A 7,420-nucleotide genomic window follows, 5' to 3' on the forward strand; every position below is an offset into this window, starting at 1 on the left:
TATGAACAGAAAACTTTAGGGAAATCACTGTATATCTTCTTATTTTATATAATAAACTCACCTCATCTTCCACTGGAAAAAATAATAGCTCGTGAACTGGAATAAAGGTCATCTTCCAAGGGAAAAAATAATAGCTCGTGAACTGGAATAAAATAATAGCTATTGCTTTATGCTGGCAACAGAGAACTCAGGATAGCAACTTGTCCTTCATCAAGATCACAAGTTCCCTTTGGCATCTTCCTGTTTGTGCACTTATTTATTTATTTTTTTTAGAGAGATTTTTGCTTTAGGGCACATGCGCTCTCCACAGAGACAGAGAGATAGAAAGCAAGAAATCACCCCCTCCCCAGGGGGATGGCCAGACCACAATCCCTTCTCCTCCATTCTCCTCTTGGGATTTTGGGCACACGCGCACATGTACCCGGCATGAGTTTGAAGCTGCTGGGTCAGAAACTCAAACCGAGGTCGACTACATGGGAGTCCAGCAATGTAACCATTATGACATCTGCTGGTCTCAGCAGGTTTTTTTTTTGTTTTTTGTTTTTTTTTTTGAGAAGAGACAGGCAGCTGATGCTTGGCTTATTTGGTTTCCCAAGTACTGAGGATAATCGAAAGAAGGAGTAACTTTTTTCAGAATGTAAATTCTAGATAACTAAAATTTTTATTAAATGTACCTAGCTTGTGAAACCAGTGCATTGGCTATAACTGTATTCTCTGGAATTTAAGAGTGGAAATTTCAGAATATAACAAGCCATTGTAAGATGACCATTTAGGAGTGAACCTATTCTCATATTCTAGCCAGTACTCAGAATTGTTCATTTTTCAGAAGGCTTATTGCCCCCAGATAACATTTTCTTGTTCTTTTCCTTACCTTTTTGCTTGTAGCAATAGGATGGCGTGTTGTTATTTTCCAAGTTGCTGGGATTAATGCTCATTTTCTGGCTAATTAAAATCTTTTAAATAAAAACACTCCAAGTTCAGAACATTATTGTCCTCATTACCATTTCTGTAGTATCTCTGCAGCTCGGCTATTATGCAAGGCTGCAGTAATTTTAACACAGCCCTTTTATGCTGTTTGTCTTTATTGAAGACTTTGTGCTCATTACTGGATTGTCTCCTGACAGCCCAGAAAACTCCCCCAGACTCTCCTCCTGAACTGTGTGAAATCTATTTTGCATCTGCAAGTGTCTGGCCCTTCCAGGGTAGGTAAGTGACTGAATTAAAAGATAATTAAAATTTGATGGTGGTGGTGGGGGGTGTTCAATCTTTTAACATAAAATCCTTTTCACTGGATCTTCAAATCTCCTGCACACTTCAGTTTTTAGTAATGAAAAGCCTTATAGGAGTAGACTTGGCTTGATTCAGGGGTTAAAAAGGTTAAACTAATTGTATTTAAAGTGCACCAATGGTACTTAGGTAAGCATCTTAAAAATACAATACAATATGTGCGTTTGAGGTATCTATCATGTACGTTTGAAGGTGTTCCTCTTTTGGGTGTGCCTACTTCGAAATATATGAAGGCAGTGCACATTCTGCAAGCATTCATTTTTGCTGATGGGAGTTCCAGTCTCTCTCGGCCCCCCACTCCTGCTGGACGAAGCACCTCTCTGTTGTGTTTTCGCAGGCAGTCGCTGTCTTGCAGGGCACTTTGCTAGGCCTGTTTGGCTTGGATGGGAGGATTTGTTTTGATATGCTGGCAACCCACTCCAACTTTGGTGATTCACAGGAGCAGCTTCAACTAAACAGAAAAACCATTTCATGCTCAAATTATTCTTTGCAAGAGGCTATATCCACTTTTGAAGAAAGATGAATTTAGAGTATTTCAATAGGTTTTCGAATAGCAACTATTTCTAAATATACACACAATACAAGTCTATGGTAGGTAAAATGGGACAGGTCATCTGCTCCTGTGTTTGAATCTCACTCTTCCCAATGACAAAATAGGGGATTCCTACATAGGGACTTTCTGTGTCTAATCCTAATTATACTTGAACCTGAACCTCCTCTACACACACACACACACACACACACACACACACACAGGACAGACTGATAGTACAGGTATACTGCTGCCCGAGGGTGTGCTGGGGCAGTTGTGACCCAAGAGCCCCCTCTTTGGCTGTCCTTCAAACAGTAGCTAGCTCTCATCTGCAGAAGTTGTTTTAGATGTGACTTGGCTTGGTGTCCTGGCATGTTCAGGGACCAAGGTGACTAAAGCAATGCTCTAAACCTCATCTTTTGGTTGGAACCCCGAAACACTCAGACAAGGTAGGGCGACCTCTGTCCTCTCTCTGTCTCTGTCTGTCTGTCTCTCTTTAAAATTTTTTTTTTTTTTAATTCTTAAGCCACTTCTCACTTCAGACCTTTTCTTTCTCTTGCTAATTTCAGAATCCATTTTAAATCTGAGTGTGTCCTGGTGTGCAGCACGTGGTTTTCATATTTTACCTTAAAATTTATTTATTTTTAACCTTACTTTCCCACTCTGCTCTTCAGTCTCCACACACTGAGTGTCTAGACAGGCCGAAGTACACTGTAGCCAAGCATCAGAATCGTTTAGGGTCATTGAAATTCTCAATACTTATTGAACCTTCTGTTTTAAGGAAGAAACTTTCTTTTATAAATCTGAATTCATAATCTCTTTCTGTGGATACCACATTGCCAAACACAGTAGAAGAGAAATTTTGTCACAGAATGACAAGAAACCACCACAGAGGCACAAGAAATATGAGAAACCAAGAAGATATCTCTCCCCTAAGGGAAAAGAAAAATCCCTCCTCATCCAAAGACAGTACAGTAGAACTCGTGGAAATGTCTGATAGGGAATTCAGAACATTCATAGTGACAAAACTAAACACGATGCAAGAGCTGAGAGATAATGAACTTCAGAAGATCAGGAGAAAAGAGACGAGTTCCAGAGGGTGAGGAAATTCTTGCACAATCTGAAAGAGGAAATATACACATCATAAAAAATAGAGCTGTTAGAGATGAAGGCTGCAATACAGGAAATCAAAACCTCTCTCAAAAGTATTAAAAGCAGATTAGTCCATGCAGAAGATTGATCTCGGATGTTGAAGGCAAAGCCTCTGACCTAGAAGAACAACAACAACAACAACAAAAAACCTGAGAAAATAACAAAAATTAAATTTGAGAATACTATATGAGAAACACTAGATACTATTAAGCACCCAAACATCTGGATAATTGGTATCACAGAAGGTGAAGAAACTAATAAGGGCATTGATAATTTATTCCATGAAATCCTGGAAGAAAACTTTGCAAACCTAGAGAAGCATTTAAATATCTAAACCCAAGAAACACAAAGGACCTCTAATAGAATCAACCCAAGAAGATCTTTTCCAAGGCACATCATATCCAGACTGGCAAAATCCACAGATGAAGACAAAATCCTAAAATTGTCAAGAGAGAAACATCAGGTTACTTATAAAGGTTATCCCATCAGGCTAACATCAGATCTCTCATCGGAAACAATGCAAGCAAGGAAAGAATAAGAAAATACATTGAAAATGTTAAGTGAAAAACAGTTTCAACCAAGAATACTGTACCTGGCAAGATTATCCCTCATGTGAGAGGAAAAGATAAAAAACGTTCTCAAATAAGCAAAACCTGAAAGAATTTACCAACACCAGACCAGCTCTTCAAGAATTTCTGAAAGGAGTGCTTTACCAGGAAAACTAAAACACACATAAAGAAACAAGCATTAAGAACAAAAAGCATTATGACTTTGGAGTAAAATATTATCGTCTTTTTCTTTACTATGCTTTGTTTTCCCAATGTAAGGATTTTGCTTTCTTTTGAGCTATTGATAGGTTCAGTAATTAGTTGAAGTTTTTTCTTCTTGTTTGTTCTTTAGATGGAAACAAACTTTTCTCCTTCCCTGACCCCTCTTGGAAGAAGAAAATATTTGGAAGTATTCTTATTTTGTGGCTTAATGTTTATTTGTATAAGTTCAATAATACCTGTTGCCTTGAATCAGAAATTGGAAATACTCATTATTGGACAGGGCTTTGACTAGAATGTCATATCTGAAGATTAAACCAGAAAGTTATGGAACTAAGGTAGATCTCAAGTAAGCCAACAGAGGCTCTTGGAAAGATGGCCTGGCACTGTAAACAGTTCTGCCTGGCAAAAAGGATTAGAGAAGCCATATGAAAGAATTTATACTATAAAATAACCTAGACTTTTCCAACCCAGCATTGTAATCAGTAAAGATTGCAAAAGAGCAGCCACAACCAGAGGATTATCTTGAGGAAGATTTTGAAGAAAGAAGAGAGACTGAGCTTTGCTAATGTACGCTAGCTATATTACAGAATAATTGATAGTCAGGGCTGAACTGAGAAGGTTTATGTGTGAATTGTGTGCTGGGTGTTTGCTTTTTAACAGTTTGAGTAGCTGACCTGTAAATATTTTCTAAAAAATATTTAAAACCATACTGTCTCTGTTGTTATAGAGTCACGAACAAAATTTTAATAAATATTTTGAACATTATCTTTAAAATTCAGTTTTCTGAAATTTTGAAAGTCTATTAACTGTCAAGAACTATGGCGTATGAGCAAAAATTTTTGATATGTAAATGTTTTTGGGAAAATGTAAAAATAGAGAAATGATTAAAAAAATAGACACAAAACACATTTCATGAATACTAAAAAAAAACAAAAAAAACAAAAAAAAATGATATGTCCTGCCTTGAAGGCAGGAGGGATATCACATTGCTGCAAGACAATCAGTGACTGCTTGACTCATATTTTTGGCATATCTAAACTCTTGTTATTATTATTTTTTTCATTTTTCTATTCTGCCTCAGACTTTGTTCATCCCCAGACTTCCTAGGCCTTAGTTGTTGCTCTATGTCACAGCCCAACACCATGCCTATATGATAATAAATAAAAAATATAATTAATCAAAACTAAGGTGTCTTTTTCTAATTTTCCCACCACAGAGGTAGTATCTTTAATATTAATTTTACATCTGTCACTCTATCTTAGGTCTTGCTTTATAGAGCATTTTCCCTTGAAATTCCATGGATTCATTGAGTGACTTAACAAATATTAGCACCTCCTGTATGCCAGGCGCTGAGCTAGACCCTGGTTCTGCAATGCTAAGTGAATGGACATAGTTCTTGTCCTTCTGGAATCTACCTAGCAGTCAAAGTGTAGCTAGGAGGGTGCCACAGATCTTTGAGTGGCAGCAATGATGGAGGAAGGAGGAATGACATGTCCCCAGTCAAACCCTGGAAAGCAAGTCCTTCTTTCCAACCACACCACCATGCATGTGGTGGGTGCAGGTAGGAAGTAAGGAGGTAGGGATTTTTTGGGTGGTGACCATATTTAGGAGCTGGCAATGAATTATTAAGGCCCTTGGTCACACAGTTGTCTGAGAAACTGCTGGCCCTCGTACCACTATTTAAATTCATGCTTAACTGGGAGCCTCCAATGCTTCAAATGTCTCCTGGAGAACATGCAGAAATAAGTGTTCTCTAGAAGCCCCTTGACAGTCCTCATCAAAGGCTGACTTCCTCTGTCCAAGGGTGAGTTTTATGAGAAAGAGAATAACGAGTAACTAACCACATTTTATTCTTTGACATTCCAATTACATTAACCAAGGCAGGCATTAGAGATCAATTGATGGGCCAGCCCAGTGATGTGAAGGCTGAGAGGGGTGGGTCGCTGAGGAGATGGCCCTGGGTGGCCACAGGGCAATGTTGGGCACTTGTGAACAGACACACTCTCTCTGTGAGCCTTGGCCTGTCGTTTCTAAAGTGCTGTCCCTTCATTACCTTCCTGCTGTTCTTTTCTGACAGTCTGAGCCTGTCAATCTAGACCATTGCCTGGGTTGGAAACCCCGTTAACTAGGATTCATCCTGTCATTTCAAAAGGTGGTTTCTGTTTGTGAGCAAAATAAATGAGTGCGCTCCCAACTACTGGCCATTTTCACTGAAGCCCTGTAGGCCTCCAACTTAGGCTTAATCAATCTGCTTCTAACTTAACCAGCCCGGATCCAATGGATTTTGACTTTTTTTAGTGCAAACTAGCTGTGCTTTCCTTCTTTATTTTACAGCTGATTGACTATGGCATGGAGTTTAGTAGATTGTGGATCAAATAAATGAGAACCATAAAATTTCCTCCCCAGGGACTAGGTTTTGATTATTTCATTGACCCTAGAACAAGAAATGTGCCCTCTAGACCAAAAGAAAAAACTCCACATGGCAACCTAAGGCCAGATGTTCTTGCTCAGGACTGATTCAATTACATTTATTAAAAGTAAAAAGGTAGGGGGAGCACATTTTTGGTGAATTATCACACACTTTGATAAAAGGGGAGCTGAAAGTAATATTTAATGCCTAAAAATTTGATGATTCCTGGAAAGTGAGTGCCAATTTGGTACTCTGTCTGGGGTACAGAAAGAATTCTAGGAGTTACGATATGATAGTCATGTAAAAATCACAGTTATGGTGAGTATATACTTTTGTTATGTTTTTTTTTTTTTGAATAGGAAAATAGTGAGTAGGCAAGAATATAGCCTCAGAACTTCTTGAGCTACTTTTCTGGGGGGCCAGCAGCCTTGGTGACCTTGAGCATGTTGAAGCTCACAGTCTTGCTCAGGGGCCAAAATTCACGTGAGGATGAGGTCAGTGCTCTGGACCTCCCTGAAGTTGGGGACAGGTGCACAGATATGTTACTAGGATACTTCCTGAAGTGATTGTACTTGCAGATGAGGTGGAATAATCCCAGAGGATGACAGTGGTCCTCTGCATCTTCATTTTGGTCACCATGCGAGATAAGAGCCATTTTTAAATGGAGATATTACCAATGAAGGGACATTTCCTGTCAATGTAGAGACCCTCAATGGCCCTTTCTGGAATCTTGAGGCCCAGACCAATGTTTTTGTAGTATCATGGTAGCTTCTCCTTGCCAGCCTCTCCTAGTAAGACCCTCTTTTTGTTTCAAAAGCTGGTCAATTGGTTTTGGTAAGCATGCTCAGTCTGAATATCCACCATCTTCCTGGCCACCCGAAAAAAAGAACGAATATATGCTTTTATTTGGAAAGCTCTAAAGGCCTTATAATTCAATTACTACTGAAATGTAATGCTTTTTAAATGGTTGTACATTATGTTAGAGAATGTAGAATTTAGCACATATTTGTGAACATTTTAATATTTGAGGGATGTTCTGGAAATTCCTGTGTAGAGGGTCTATTTTTGCACCAAATTGTGAAAGAGGCAATGAGAATTAAAACAGTGTTTGAGATGTAGCAGATCCAGGTCAGAAGTTTACTTGGTACCTATGTAGTCCTGAACAAGTCATTTAGTCACAATTAATCCATAAAAAGGGTTGAATAAAATCAATTGCTTATAACAGAGACCTTTGGTAGTACTTGTTCATCATATCCACAATTCTCAAAG

General features: G+C 38.6%; 1 pseudogene; it reads right to left on the reverse strand.

Moving 5' to 3' along the window:
- Positions 1-6,539: 6,539 nt before the first annotated feature.
- On the reverse strand, positions 6,540-7,015 carry LOC102483645 (40S ribosomal protein S11-like; annotated as a pseudogene).
- Between the last annotated feature and the right edge of the window lie 405 nt (positions 7,016-7,420).

This window comes from Tupaia chinensis, unplaced genomic scaffold (assembly GCF_000334495.1).
Source record: "Tupaia chinensis unplaced genomic scaffold, TupChi_1.0 Scaffold000314_1, whole genome shotgun sequence".
Classification (NCBI taxonomy): domain Eukaryota; kingdom Metazoa; phylum Chordata; class Mammalia; order Scandentia; family Tupaiidae; genus Tupaia; species Tupaia belangeri.